Source organism: Oreochromis aureus, linkage group 3 (assembly GCF_013358895.1).
Source record: "Oreochromis aureus strain Israel breed Guangdong linkage group 3, ZZ_aureus, whole genome shotgun sequence".
Taxonomy (NCBI): Eukaryota; Metazoa; Chordata; class Actinopteri; order Cichliformes; family Cichlidae; genus Oreochromis; species Oreochromis aureus.
In genome coordinates this window covers 59,065,949-59,082,438 of record NC_052944.1, presented here as the reverse complement: position 1 = coordinate 59,082,438, position 16,490 = coordinate 59,065,949, and positions in this window count along the sequence as shown.

Here is a 16,490-nt window from a genome sequence, read left to right as displayed (position 1 = left end):
TTTTACTTGATGAGAACTGATCTCAGAGCTGGTGTGATGTCATCAAGCAGCAGGATGGAGGAAACGTCTCTGCTGTGTCTGCTCTGTAAGTTCACTCTTTGTTTTTCATGCCTCTGCTGTCTCGTTGAATGTTGCAGAACAAAAGCCTAGCTGCAAGACGCTGCAGCTAGGCTTTTGACAAGATCCTCCAAGTACTCACATGTGACACCGTTGTTATCTCAGCTACACTGGCTTCCTGTTAAATTTAGAGTCGATTTTAAGATCCTGATCTTGACCTACAGAGCTGTGCACGGACTGGCACCTGCCTACATCTTTAATCAGCTACAGCCCGATGTCCCTAGCAGGTCTTTGAGGTCATCTGATCAGGGCTTACTTGCTATAAAAAATACTAAGAGGAGGACTTAGGGTGACAGAGCTTTTGCCACTGTGGCCCTGAGACTAGGGGACGCTCTCCCCCAATCATTAAGAACTGCAGACTCAGTGGCTGTTTTTAAAAAACAACTCAAAACTCACCTTTTTAAAACTGCTTTTGGTTAATTTTTTGCCTGTTTTATTTTCTCTTTTTAAATCTTTTTAGGACTTGTAATCTTATGTGCAGCACTTTCTGATTCTGTCTTGAAAGGTGCTATATAAATAAAAATTTATTTATTTATTAGGGCCCGAGCACAAAAGTGCGAAGGCCCTATTGTATCTGCTCTGTTTCTTATTATTATTATTAGGGCCCGAGCACAAAAGTGCGAAGGCCCTATTGTATCTGCTCTGTTTCTTATTATTATTATTATTATTATTATTATTATTATTATTAGGGGCCGAGCACAAAAGTGCGAAGGCCCTATTGTATCTGCTCTGTTTCTTATTATTATTATTATTATTATTATTATTATTATTATTAGGGCCCGAGCACTTCGAGTGCGAAGGCCCTATTGTATCTGCTCCGTTTCTTATTAGGGCCCGAGCACCGAGAGTGCGAAGGCCCTATTGTATCTGCTCTGTTTATTATTATTAGGGCCCGAGCACCGAGAGTGCGAAGGCCCTATTGTATCTGCTCCGTTTCTTATTATTATTATTATTATTATTATTATTCAGGCAAAACAAGGGCCTTTTTGAGGGCTTTAACATGCTCGAAAACTCTTGGAATTTTGCACACATGCCAGGTCTCGTGAAAAATTTTGTATTTTAATGGTTTTACATAGGAGCACTGGGAAATGGCTCTAGAGCGCCACCTATGCGCTGTTAAATGCAGCCTTACGACCACATCGTTTGGGCTACATCTATGAAATGTGGCACACATGTGTATCATGCCGAGACAAACAAAAAAGTCTGTGGCTACATATGACGCAAACCCAACAGGAAGTCCGCAATTTAGAAGTGAAGGTGACATTTTGGCTCTAATTTTGCCATTTCCATGCCTCGAACTTTTGCGAACTCCTCATTGGAATTTCATCGTACAAGCTTCATATTTGGTCAGTGTCAACTACACACCTGGGCCATGTTAAATTGCGGAGCTTTTGAGTTTTCGGGATACGGTGACGCCGTGGCGCCGTGGCGAATTTCGATGACTCGCCATGAAAATCTTATTGCCTCTCGTTCTGTCATACATTGTCCGACCTTGACCAAAGTGGACATATATGATAAGGCTCCACCCCTGAACATATTTCAACTGCCATATTTGACATCAGGGACAGCGCCACCTAGTGGGAACAGGAAATGTCATGTTTTACACTTTGGGTACACAGTATTGTAATGGGTGACATCTGCAGCCTCAAATTTCTCCAGGAAAGCCTTAAGGAGTTGGTCTTGGGTTACAGAGAAAACTGTGAGTTTTCGCTGAAGGGTGTGACCCCAGCAGCATGGCGAACATTGAGGTCTCGCCATGAAGAAACAAATTAGTGTAACTCAATGAAATCCAATGTGATCAGTACCAGATTTTACAGGGATGATGTCAGACCCGCCCTGAACAGATTGATATGCCCATTGTCAGGAATACGTAGAGCGCCACCTAGTGGCACCAGGAAATGTCATGTCTTTCATTTTGTTGTACTGATTTTCACAGGTTCATCGTGGCCACCTCAAAAGCGGTGAATATCACCATCAGTCCCTCTTGATGCTTCAGTGAGAAAATTGTGACTATAAACTGAACGGCGCACCCTGGTGGCAACGCAGTTCACCATGAAAGATGAAGTGGCTTTTGAGGGGCTCGAAAAGTTTAAAAAGTCTTGAAATTTGGCGCACACCTCTAATGTGATGAGGGATTTCTTTTTATATGTTCCTTTTCCTTGAACAGCGCAAAATGGCTCCACAGCGCCCCTACAAAATTTCAAAACAACAGCCCCTGCTCTGTGTTTTATGTATGAGTTTGAAACCTGGCAAGCTTATTGGAGATATCAAGATGTACAAAAAGTCTCTTGGAGCAATATCCCAAATCCAACAGGAAGTCAGCCATTTTAAAATTAATGTGTAAATTTGGCGACATTTTCCCTCTTTTCAGGCCTCATACTTTGACGAACTCCTCCAAGGGATTTCATTAGATTTACGCGATCTCCTGTGTGTGGAATCTAAAGACCTTTGTGATGTTAAATTGCGAAGCTTTTACGTTCAGGGAAACGGGTGGTCATGGCGGCACGTGGAGTTTCAATCACTTGCCAAAAAGCAGTAACCTGCTGTCGCTCAAAAACACAATGTCGAATCTCTCCCAGAGGTCGCAGGCGTGATGAGACTCGAGCTCGGAAATGTTTGTTATGCCATTTGTCAGTAATGGTTAGAGCGCCACCTAGTGGGACGACTATAATAATGGTTGAATGAGATGAAATTTTAGCTGGTGGTTAAATGCATGAATTCCATCAATGTGACATCAGATCGGAAGCGCTGGTTTTAGGTGTTGGGCTTGGCTCGACGCGCCGGGGGTGCGAGGGCCCTCATATCGCTGCTTGCAGCTTTAATTAGGGCCCGAGCACCGAGAGTGCGAAGGCCCTATTGTATCTGCTCCGTTTCTTCTTATTATTATTATTATTATTATTATTCAGGCAAAACAAGGGCCTTTTTGAGGGCTTTAACATGCTCGAAAACTCATGAAATTTTGCACACATGCGAGGTCTGGTGAAAAATTTCGTATTTTAATGGTTTTACATATGAGCACTGGGAAATGGCTCTAGAGCGCCACCTATGCCTTGTTAAATGCAGCCTTACGACCACATCATTTGGGCTACATCTATGAAATCTGGCACACATGTGTATCATGCCGAGACAAACAAAAAAGTCTGTGGACACATATGACGCAAACCCAACAGGAAGTCCGCAATTTAGAAGTGAAGGTGACATTTTGGCTCTAATTTTGCCATTTCCATGCCTCGAACTTTTGCGAACTCCTCATTGGAATTTCATCATTACAAGCTTCATATTTGGTCAGTGTCAACTACACACCTGGGCCATGTTAAATTGCGGAGCTTTTGAGTTTTCGGGATACGGTGAGGGCGTGGCGCCACGGCGAATTTCGATGACTCGCCATGAAAATCTTATTGCCTCTCATTCTGTCATACATTGTCCGACCTTGACCAAAGTGAACACATATGATAAGGCTCCACCCCTGAACATATTTCAACTGCCATATTTGACATCAGGTACAGCGCCACCTAGTGGGAACAGGAAATGTCATGTTTTACACTTTGGGGTACAGTATTGTAATGGGTGACATCTGCAGCCTCAAATTTCTCCAGGAAAGCCTTAAGGAGTTGGTCTTGGGTTACAGAGAAAACTGTGAGTTTTCGCTGAAGGGTGTGACCCAGCAGCATGGCGAACATTGAGGTCTCGCCATGAAGAAACAAATTAGTGTAACTCAATGAAATCCAGTTTGATCAGTACCAGATTTTACAGGGATGATGTCAGACCCGCCCTGAACAGATTGATATGCCCATTGTCAGGAATACGTAGAGCGCCACCTAGTGGCACCAGGAAATGTCATGTCTTTCATTTTGTTGTACTGATTTTCACAGGTTCATCGTGGCCACCTCAAAAGCGGTGAGTATCACCATCAGTCCCTCATGATGCTTCTGTGCGAAAATTGTGACTTTAAACTGAACGGCGCACCCTGGTGGCAACGCAGTTCACCATGAAAGACTAAGTGGCTTTTGAGGGGCTTGGAAAGTTTCAAAAGTCTTGAAAATTGGCCCACACCTCCAATGTGATGAGGGCTTTCTTGTTATGTGATCATTTTCCTTGAATAGTGCAAAATGGCTCCACAGCGCCCCCTACAAAATTTCAAAACATCAGCCCCTGCTCTGTGTTTTATTTATAAGTCTGAAACCTGGTAAGCTTATGGAGGATATCAAGATGTACAAAAAGTCTCTTGGAGCAATATCCCAAATCCAACAGGAAGTCAGCCATTTTAAAATTAAGGTGTAATTTTAGCCACTTTTTTTGCGTCTTTTCAGGCCTCATACTTTGACGAACTCCTCTAAGAGATTTCATCAGATTAACCCGATCTCCTGTGTGTGGAATCTAAAGACCTTTGTGATGTTAAATTGCGAAGCTTTTACGTTCAGGGAAACGGGTGGCCATGGCGGCACGTGGAGTTTCAATCCTCGCCAAAAGCAGTAATCTGCTGTCACCAAAAACACAATGTCCAATCTCTCCCAACGTTCGCAAGCGTGATGAGACTCAAGGTCGGAAATGTTTGTTATCCCATTTGTCAGTAATGGTTAGAGCGCCACCTAGTGGGACGACTATAATAATGATTGAATGAGATGAATCGTTAGCTGGTGGTTCTAGGCATGAATTCCATCAATGTGACATCAGATCGGACGTGCTGGTTGTAGGTGTTGGGCGTGGCCCGACGTGCCGGGGTGCGAGGGCCCTCATAACGCTGCTTGCAGCTTTAATTATTATTATTATTATTATTTCGGCAAATGAATCGGCCTTTTGAGGGCCTAAACATGCTCGAAAACTCATGAAATTTTGCAGACGCGTCAGGTCTGGTGAAAATTTACGTATTTTAATGTCCCTAGACATGTCCAGGGAAAATTGGCTCAGTAGCGCCACCTAGAAAAATGAGAAACGCGAGCCCCCGAGATGGGTATGACCTACATGTATAAAACTCGGAACACATATCTAACGTTCGGAGACGCACGTAAAAGTCTATTATGGCCATGTCCTAAACCCAACAGGAAGTCCGCCATTTGGAAGTGAAGGTGACATTTTGGCTCTAATTTTGCCATTTCCATGCCTCGAACTTTTGCGAACTCCTCATTGGAATTTCATCGTACAAGCTTCATATTTGGTCAGTGTCAACTACACACCTGGGCCATGTTAAATTGCGGAGCTTTTGAGTTTTCGGGATACGGTGAGGGCGTGGCGCCACGGCGAATTTCGATGACTCGCCATGAAAATCTTATTGCCTCTCATTCTGTCATACATTGTCCGACCTTGACCAAAGTGAACACATATGATAAGGCTCCACCCCTGAACATATTTCAACTGCCATATTTGACATCAGGTACAGCGCCACCTAGTGGGAACAGGAAATGTCATGTTTTACACTTTGGGGTACAGTATTGTAATGGGTGACATCTGCAGCCTCAAATTTCTCCAGGAAAGCCTTAAGGAGTTGGTCTTGGGTTACAGAGAAAACTGTGAGTTTTCGCTGAAGGGTGTGACCCAGCAGCATGGCGAACATTGAGGTCTCGCCATGAAGAAACAAATTAGTGTAACTCAATGAAATCCAGTTTGATCAGTACCAGATTTTACAGGGATGATGTCAGACCCGCCCTGAACAGATTGATATGCCCATTGTCAGGAATACGTAGAGCGCCACCTAGTGGCACCAGGAAATGTCATGTCTTTCATTTTGTTGTACTGATTTTCACAGGTTCATCGTGGCCACCTCAAAAGCGGTGAGTATCACCATCAGTCCCTCATGATGCTTCTGTGCGAAAATTGTGACTTTAAACTGAACGGCGCACCCTGGTGGCAACGCGGTTCACCATGAAAGACGAAGTGGCTTTTGAGGGGCTTGGAAAGTTTCAAAAGTCTTGAAAATTGGCCCACACCTCCAATGTGATGAGGGCTTTCTTGTTATGTGATCATTTTCCTTGAATAGTGCAAAATGGCTCCACAGCGCCCCCTACAAAATTTCAAAACATCAGCCCCTGCTCTGTGTTTTATTTATAAGTCTGAAACCTGGTAAGCTTATGGAGGATATCAAGATGTACAAAAAAGTCTCTTGGAGCAATATCCCAAATCCAACAGGAAGTCAGCCATTTTAAAATTAAGGTGTAATTTTAGCCACTTTTTTGCGTCTTTTCAGGCCTCATACTTTGACGAACTCCTCTAAGAGATTTCATCAGATTAACCCGATCTCCTGTGTGTGGAATCTAAAGACCTTTGTGATGTTAAATTGCGAAGCTTTTTACGTTCAGGGAAACGGGGTGGCCATGGCGGCACGTGGAGTTTCAATCCCTCGCCAAAAGCAGTAATCTGCTGTCACCAAAAACACAATGTCCAATCTCTCCCAACGTCGCAAGCGTGATGAGACTCAAGGTCGGAAATGTTTGTTATCCCATTTGTCAGTAATGGTTAGAGCGCCACCTAGTGGGACGACTATAATAATGATTGAATGAGATGAATCGTTAGCTGGTGGTTCTAGGCATGAATTCCATCAATGTGACATCAGATCGGACGTGCTGGTTGTAGGTGTTGGGCGTGGCCCGGCGTGCCGGGTGCGAGGGCCCTCATAACGCTGCTTGCAGCTTTAATTATTATTATTATTATTATTTCGGCAAATGAATCGGCCTTTTGAGGGCCTAAACATGCTCGAAAACTCATGAAATTTTGCAGACGCGTCAGGTCTGGTGAAAATTTACGTATTTTAATGTCCCTAGACATGTCCAGGGAAAATTGGCTCAGTAGCGCCACCTAGAAAAATGAGAAACGCGAGCCCCGAGATGGGTATGACCTACATGTATAAAACTCGAACACATATCTAACGTTCGGAGACGCACGTAAAAGTCTATTATGGCCATGTCCTAAACCCAACAGGAAGTCCGCCATTTGGAAGTGAAGGTGACATTTTGGCTCTAATTTTGCCATTTCCATGCCTCGAACTTTTGCGAACTCCTCATTGGAATTTCATCGTACAAGCTTCATATTTGGTCAGTGTCAACTACACCCTGGGCCATGTTAAATTGCGGAGCTTTTGAGTTTTCGGGTTACTGTGAGGCCGTGGCGCCACGGCGAATTTCGATGACTCGCCATGAAAATCTTATTGCCTCTCGTTCTGTCATACATTGTCCGACCTTGACCAAAGTGGACACATATGATAAGGCTCCACCCTGAACATATTTCAACTGCCATATTTGACACCAGGGACAGCGCCACCTAGTGGGAACAGGAAATGTCATGTTTTACACTTTGGGGTACAGTATTGTAATGGGTGACATCTGCAGCCTCAAATTTCTCCAGGAAAGCCTTAAGGAGTTGGTCTTGGGTTACAGAGAAAACTGTGAGTTTTCGCTGAAGGGTGTGACCCCAGCAGCATGGCTTAACATTGAGGTCTCGCCATGAAGAAACAAATTAGTGTAACTCAATGAAATCCAATCTGATCAGTACCAGATTTTACAGGGATGATGTCAGACCCGCCCTGAACAGATTGATATGCCCATTGTCAGGAATACGTAGAGCGCCACCTAGTGGCACCAGGAAATGTCATGTCTTTCATTTTGTTGTACTGATTTTCACAGGTTCATCGTGGCCACCTCAAAAGCGGTGAATATCACCATCAGTCCCTCTTGATGCTTCAGTGAGAAAATTGTGACTATAAACTGAACGGCGCACCCTGGTGGCAGCGCAGTTCACCATGAAAGATGAAGTGGCTTTTGAGGGGCTTGAAAAGTTTAAAAAGTCTTGAAATTTGGCGCACACCTCTAATGTGATGAGGATTTCTTTTTATATGTTCATTTTCCTTGAACAGCGCAAAATGGCTCCACAGCGCCCCTACAAAATTTCAAAACAACAGCCCCTGCTCTGTGTTTTATGTATGAGTTTGAAACCTGGCAAGCTTATTGGAGATATCAAGATGTACAAAAAGTCTCTTGGAGCAATATCCCAAATCCAACAGGAAGTCAGCCATTTTAAAATTAATGTGTAAATTTGGCGACATTTTCCCCTTTTCAGGCCTCATACTTTGACGAACTCCTCCAAGGGATTTCATTAGATTTACGCGATCTCCTGTGTGTGGAATCTAAAGACCTTTGTGATGTTAAATTGCGAAGCTTTTTACGCTCAGGGAAACGGGTGGTCATGGCGGCACGTGGAGTTTCAATCACCGCCAAAAAGCAGTAACCTGCTGTCGCTCAAAAACACAATGTCCAATCTCTCCCAAAGGTCGCAGGCGTGATGAGACTCGAGCTCGGAAATGTTTGTTATGCCATTTGTCAGTAATGGTTAGAGCGCCACCTAGTGGGACGACTATAATAATGGTTGAATGAGATGAAATTTTAGCTGGTGGTTAAATGCATGAATTCCATCAATGTGACATCAGATCGGAAGCGCTGGTTTTAGGTGTTGGGCTTGGCTCGACGCCGGGGGGTGCGAGGGCCCTCATATCGCTGCTTGCAGCTTTAATTAGGGCCCGAGCACCGAGAGTGCGAAGGCCCTATTGTATCTGCTCCGTTTCTTCTTATTATTATTATTATTATTATTATTCAGGCAAAACAAGGGCCTTTTTGAGGGCTTTAACATGCTCGAAAACTCATGAAATTTTGCACACATGCGAGGTCTGGTGAAAAATTTCGTATTTTAATGGTTTTACATATGAGCACTGGGAAATGGCTCTGTAGCGCCACCTATGCCTTGTTAAATGCAGCCCCACGAACACATCGTTTTAGCTACATGTATGAAATTTGGCACACATGTGTATCATGCCAAGACGAACAAAAAGTCAGTGGGACCATTGACGCAAACCCAACAGGAAGTCCGCCATTTGGAAGTGAAGGTGACATTTTGGCTCTAATTTTGCCATTTCCATGCCTCGAACTTTTGCGAACTCCTCATTGGAATTTCATCGTACAAGCTTCATATGTGGTCAGTGTCAACTACACACCTGGGCCATGTTAAATTGCGGAGCTTTTGAGTTTTCGGGATACGGTGAGGCCGTGGCGCCACGGCGAATTTCGATGACTCGCCATGAAAATCTTATTGCCTCTCGTTCTGTCATACATTGTCCGACCTTGACCAAAGTGGACACATATGATAAGGCTCGACCCCTGAACATATTTCAACTGCCATATTTGACATCAGGTACAGCGCCACCTAGTGGGAACAGGAAATGTCATGTTTTACACTTTGGGGTACAGTATTGTAATGGGTGACATCTGCAGCCTCAAATTTCTCCAGGAAAGCCTTAAGGAGTTGGTCTTGGGTTACAGACAAAACTGTGAGTTTTCGCTGAAGGGTGTGACCCCAGCAGCATGGCGAACATTGAGGTCTCGCCATGAAGAAACAAATTAGTGTAACTCAATGAAATCCAATGTGATCAGTACCAGATTTTACAGGGATGATGTCAGACCCGCCCTGAACAGATTGATATGCCCATTGTCAGGAATACGTAGAGCGCCACCTAGTGGCACCAGGAAATGTCATGTCTTTCATTTTGTTGTACTGATTTTCACAGGTTCATCGTGGCCACCTCAAAAGCGGTGAATATCACCATCAGTCCCTCTTGATGCTTCAGTGAGAAAATTGTGACTATAAACTGAACGGTGCACCCTGGTGGCAACGCAGTTCACCATGAAAGATGAAGTGGCTTTTGAGGGGCTTGAAAAGTTTAAAAGTCTTGAAATTTGGCGCACACCTCTAATGTGATGAGGGATTTTTTTTATATGTTCCTTTTCCTTGAACAGCGCAAAATGGCTCCACAGCGCCCCCTACAAAATTTCAAAACAACAGCCCCTGCTCTGTGTTTTATGTATGAGTTTGAAACCTGGCAAGCTTATTGGAGATATCAAGATGTACAAAAAGTCTCTTGGAGCAATATCCCAAATCCAACAGGAAGTCAGCCATTTTAAAATTAATGTGTAAATTTGGCGACATTTTCCCTCTTTTCAGGCCTCATACTTTGACGAACTCCTCCAAGGGATTTCATTAGATTTACGCGATCTCCTGTGTGTGGAATCTAAAGACCTTTGTGATGTTAAATTGCGAAGCTTTTTACATTCAGGGAAACGGGTGGTCATGGCGGCACGTGGAGTTTCAATCACCGCCAAAAGCGGTAACCTGCTGTCGCTCAAAAACACAATGTCCAATCTCTCCCAAAGGTCGCAGGCGTGATGAGACTCGAGCTCGGAAATGTTTGTTATGCCATTTGTCAGTAATGGTTAGAGCGCCACCTAGTGGGACGACTATAATAATGGTTGAATGAGATGAAATTTTAGCTGGTGGTTAAATGCATGAATTCCATCAATGTGACATCAGATCGGAAGCACTGGTTTTAGGTGTTGGGCTTGGCTCGACGCTACCGGGGTGCGAGGGCCCTCATATCGCTGCTTGCAGCTTTTAATTAGGGCCCGAGCACTGAGAGTGCGAAGGCCCTATTGTATCTGCTCTCTATTATTATTATTATTATTATTATTATTATTATTATTATTATTATTATTATTATTATTTTTCATTGAAATGAATTGCCTTTTTGAGGGCTTTAACATGCTCAAAACTCATGAAATTTTGCACACATGCCAGGTCTGGTGAAAAATTTTGTATTTTAATGGTTTTATATATGAGCACTGGGAAATGGCTCTGTAGCGCCACCTATGCGTTGTTAAATGCAGCCCCACGAACACATCTTTTGAGCTACATGTATGAAATTTGGCACACACGTGTATCATGCCAAAGACGAACAAAAAGTCAATGGGACCATTGACGCAGACCCAACAGGAAGTCCGCCATTTCAAGTGAAGGTGACATTTTGGCTCCAATTTTGCCATTTCCATGCCTCGAACTTTTTCGAACTCCTCCTTGGGATTTTGTCATGGAAACTTCATATTGGGACAGTGCCAACTACACACCTGGGCCATGTTAAATTGCGGAGCTTTTGAGTTTTCGGGATACGGTGAGGACGTGGCGCCATGGCGAATTTCGATGACTCGCCATGAAAATATTATTGCCTCTCATTCTGTCATACATGGTCCGACGTGGACCAAAGAGAACACATACGATAAGGCTCCTCCCCTGAACATATTTCAACTGCCATATTTGACACCAGGGACAGCGCCACCTAGTGGGAACAGGAAGTGTCATGTTTTACACTTTGGGGTACAGTATTGTTATGGTTGACATCTGCAGCCTCAAATTTGTCCAGGAAAGCCATAACCAGTTGGTCTTGGGTTACAGTGAAAACTGTGACTTTTCGTGAAAGGGTGTGACCCCAGCAGCATGGTGAACATTGATGTCTCGCCATGAAGAAACAATTTAGTATAACTCAATGAAATCCAGTCTGATCAGTACCAGACTTTAAAGGCATGATGTCAGACCTGCCCTGAAACGATTGATGTGCCCATTGTCAGGAATACGTAGAGCGCCACCTAGTGGGAAGAGGAAATGTCATGTCTTACATTTTGTTGTACTGATTTTCACAGGTTCATCGTGGCCACTTCAAAAGTGGTGAATATCACCATCAGTCCCTCATGATGCTTCAGTGAGATAATTGTGACTTTAAACTGAACGGCGCACCCTGGTGGCAACGCGGTTCACCATGAACAATGAAGTGGAGTTTGAGCGGCTTGGGAAGTTTAAAATGTCTTGAAATTTGGCGCACACCTCCAATGTCATGAGCCCTTTCTTGTTGTTTTACCATTTTCATTGAATAGTGCAAAATGGCTCAACAGCGCCCCCTACAATATTTCAAAACATCAGCCCCTGCTCTGTGTTTTATCTATGAGTCTGAAACCTGGTAACCTTATAGGAGGTTTGAAGATGTACAAAAAGTCTCTTGGAGCAATATCCCAAATCCAACAGGAAGTCAGCCATTTTAAATTTAAAGTGTAATTTTGGCGACATTTTCCCCTCTTTGCAGGCACCGTAGTTTGACGAACTCCTCCAAGGGATTTCATCAGATTGAACCATTCTCCTGTGTGTGGAATCTAAAGACCTTTGTGATGTTAAATTGCGAAGCTTTTTACATTTAAGGAAACAGGGTGGTCATGGCGGCATGTGGAGTTTCAATTACTCGCCAAGAAGCAGTAATCTGCTGTCACTCAAAAACACAATGTCCAATCTCTCCGAAACTTCACAGGCATGATAAGACTCGAGCTCGGTAATGTTTGTTATGCCATTTGTCAGTAATGGTTAGAGCGCCACCTAGTGGGACGACTATAATCATGATTGAATGAGATAAAATATTAGCTGGTGGTTAAACGCATGAATTCCATCAATGTGACATCAGATTGGACGTGCTGGTTTTGTGTGTTGGGCGTGGCTCGACGCGCTGGGGGTGCGAGGGCCCTCATAACGCTGCTTGCAGCTTTAATTATTATTATTATTATTATTATTTTTTACCGAAATGAATTGCCTTTTTGAGGGCTTTAACATGCTCAAAAACTCATGAAATTTTGCACACATGCCAGGTCTGGTGAAAAATTTTGTATTTTATTGGTTTTACATATGAGCACTGGGAAATGGCTCTAGAGCGCCACCTATGCCTTGTTAAATGCAGCCCTACGAACACATCGTTTGAGCTACATGTCTGAAATCTAGCACACATGTGTATCATGCAAAGACGAACAAAAAAGTCTGTGGGCCCATAGACGCAAACCCAACAGGAAGTCCGCCATTTGGAAGTGAAGGTGACATTTTGGCTCTAATTTTGCCATTTCCATGCCTCGAACTTTTGCGAACTCCTCATTGGAATTTCATCGTACAAGCTTCATATTTGGTTAGTGTCAACTACACACCTGGGCCATGTTAAATTGCGGAGCTTTTGAGTTTTCGGGATACGGTGAGGCCGTGGCGCCACGGCGAATTTCGATGACTCGCCATGAAAATCTTATTGCCTCTCGTTCTGTCATACATTGTCCGACCTTGACCAAAGTGGACACATATGATAAGGCTCCACCCCTGAACATATTTCAACTGCCATATTTGACATCAGGGACAGCGCCACCTAGTGGGAACAGGAAATGTCATGTTTTACACTTTGGGGTACAGTATTGTAATGGGTGACATCTGCAGCCTCAAATTTCTCCAGGAAAGCCTTAAGGAGTTGGTCTTGGGTTACAGAGAAAACTGTGAGTTTTCGCTGAAGGGTGTGACTTCAGCAGCATGGCTTAACATTGAGGTCTCGCCATGAAGAAACAAATTAGTGTAACTCAATGAAATCCAATCTGATCAGTACCAGATTTTACAGGGATGATGTCAGACCCGCCCTGAACAGATTGATATGCCCATTGTCAGGAATACGTAGAGCGCCACCTAGTGGCACCAGGAAATGTCATGTCTTTCATTTTGTTGTACTGATTTTCACAGGTTCATCGTGGCCACCTCAAAAGCGGTGAATATCACCATCAGTCCCTCTTGATGCTTCAGTGAGAAAATTGTGACTATAAACTGAACGGCGCACCCTGGTGGCAACGCAGTTCACCATGAAAGATGAAGTGGCTTTTGAGGGGCTTGAAAAGTTTTAAAAGTCTTGAAATTTGGCGCACACCTCTAATGTGATGAGGGATTTCTTTATATGTTCATTTTCCTTGAACAGCGCAAAATGGCTCCACAGCGCCCCCTACAAAATTTCAAAACAACAGCCCCTGCTCTGTGTTTTATGTATGAGTTTGAAACCTGGCAAGCTTATTGGAGATATCAAGATGTACAAAAAGTCTCTTGGAGCAATATCCCAAATCCAACAGGAAGTCAGCCATTTTAAAATTAATGTGTAAATTTGGCGACATTTTCCCTCTTTTCAGGCCTCATACTTTGACGAACTCCTCCAAGGGATTTCATTAGATTTACGCGATCTCCTGTGTGTGGAATCTAAAGACCTTTGTGATGTTAAATTGCGAAGCTTTTACGCTCAGGGAAACGGGTGGTCATGGCGGCACGCACGGAGTTTCAATCACCGCCAAAAGCAGTAACCTGCTGTCGCTCAAAAACACAATGTCCAATCTCTCCCAAAGGTCGCAGGCGTGATGAGACTCGAGCTCGGAAATGTTTGTTATGCCATTTGTCAGTAATGGTTAGAGCGCCACCTAGTGGGACGACTATAATAATGGTTGAATGAGATGAAATTTTAGCTGGTGGTTAAATGCATGAATTCCATCAATGTGACATCAGATCGGAAGCGCTGGTTTTAGGTGTTGGGCTTGGCTCGACGTTAAAAGTGCGAGGGCCCTCATATCGCTGCTTGCAGCTTTAATTAGGGCCCGAGCACAAAAGTGCGAAGGCCCTATTGTATCTGCTCTGTTTCTTATTATTATTATTATTATTATTATTATTATTATTATTATTATTATTATTATTATTATTATTATTATTATTATTATTTCGCAAATGAATCGGCTTTTTGAGGGCCTAAACATGCTCAAAAACTCATGAAATTTTTGCACACGTCAGGTCTGGTGAAAATTTACGTATTTTAATGTCCGTGAGACATGTCCAGGGAAAATTGGCTCAGTAGCGCCACCTAGAAAAATGAGAAACGCGAGCCCCCGAGATGGGTATGACCTACATGTATAAAACTCGGAACACATATCTAACGTTCGGAGACGCACAAAAAGTCTATTATGGCCATGTCCTAAACCCAACAGGAAGTCCGCCATTTGGAAGTGAATGTGACATTTTGGCTCTAATTTTGCCATTTCCATGCCTCGAACTTTTTCGAACTCCTCATTGGAATTTCATCGTACAAGCTTCATATTTGGTCAGTGTCAACTACACACCTGGGCCATGTTAAATTGCGGAGCTTTTGAGTTTTCGGGATACGGTGAGGTCGTGGCGCCACGGCGAATTTCGATGACTCGCCATGAAAATCTTATTGCCTCTCGCTCTGTCATACATTGTCCGACCTTGACCAAAGTGGACACATATGATAAGGCTCCACCCCTGAACATATTTCAACTGCCATATTTGACATCAGGGACAGCGCCACCTAGTGGGAACAGGAAATGTCATGTTTTACACTTTGGGCTACAGTATTGTAATGGGTGACATCTGCAGCCTCAAATTTCTCCAGGAAAGCCTTAAGGAGTTGGTCTTGGGTTACAGAGAAAACTGTGAGTTTTCGCTGAAGGGTGTGACCCCAGCAGCATGGCTTAACATTGAGGTCTCGCCATGAAGAAACAAATTAGTGTAACTCAATGAAATCCAATGTGATCAGTACCAGATTTTACAGGGATGATGTCAGACCCACCCTGAACAGATTGATATGCCCATTGTCAGGAATACGTAGAGCGCCACCTAGTGGCACCAGGAAATGTCATGTCTTTCATTTTGTTGTACTGATTTTCACAGGTTCATCGTGGCCACCTCAAAAGCGGTGAATATCACCATCAGTCCCTCTTGATGCTTCAGTGAGAAAATTGTGACTATAAACTGAACGGCGCACCCTGGTGGCAACGCAGTTCACCATGAAAGATGAAGTGGCTTTTTTGGGGCTTGAAAAGTTTAAAAGTCTTGAAATTTGGCGCACACCTCTAATGTGATGAGGGATTTCTTTTTATATGTTCATTTTCCTTGAACAGCGCAAAATGGCTCCACAGCGCCCCCTACAAAATTTCAAAACAACAGCCCCTGCTCTGTGTTTTATGTATGAGTTTGAAACCTGGCAAGCTTATTGGAGATATCAAGATGTACAAAAAGTCTCTTGGAGCAATATCCCAAATCCAACAGGAAGTTAGCCATTTTAAAATTAATGTGTAAATTTGTCGACATTTTCCCTCTTTTCAGGCCTCATACTTTGACGAACTCCTCCAAGGGATTTCATTAGATTTACGCGATCTCCTGTGTGTGGAATCTAAAGACCTTTGTGATGTTAAATTGCGAAGCTTTTTACGCTCAGGGAAACGGGTGGTCATGGCGGCACGTGGAGTTTCAATCACCGCCAAAAGCAGTAACCTGCTGTCGCTCAAAAACACAATGTCCAATCTCTCCCAAAGGTCGCAGGCGTGATGAGACTCGAGCTCGGAAATGTTTGTTATGCCATTTGTCAGTAATGGTTAGAGCGCCACCTAGTGGGACGACTATAATAATGGTTGAATGAGATGAAATTTTAGCTGGTGGTTAAATGCATGAATTCCATCAATGTGACATCAGATCGGAAGCGCTGGTTTTAGGTGTTGGGCTTGGCTCGACGCGCCGGGGTGCGAGGGCCCTCATATCGCTGCTTGCAGCTTTAATTATTATTATTATTATTCAGGCAAAAGAAGGGCCTTTTTGAGGGCTTTAACATGCTCGAAAACTCTTGGAATTTTGCACACATGCCAGGTCTGGTGAAAAATTTTGTATTTTAATGGTTTTAC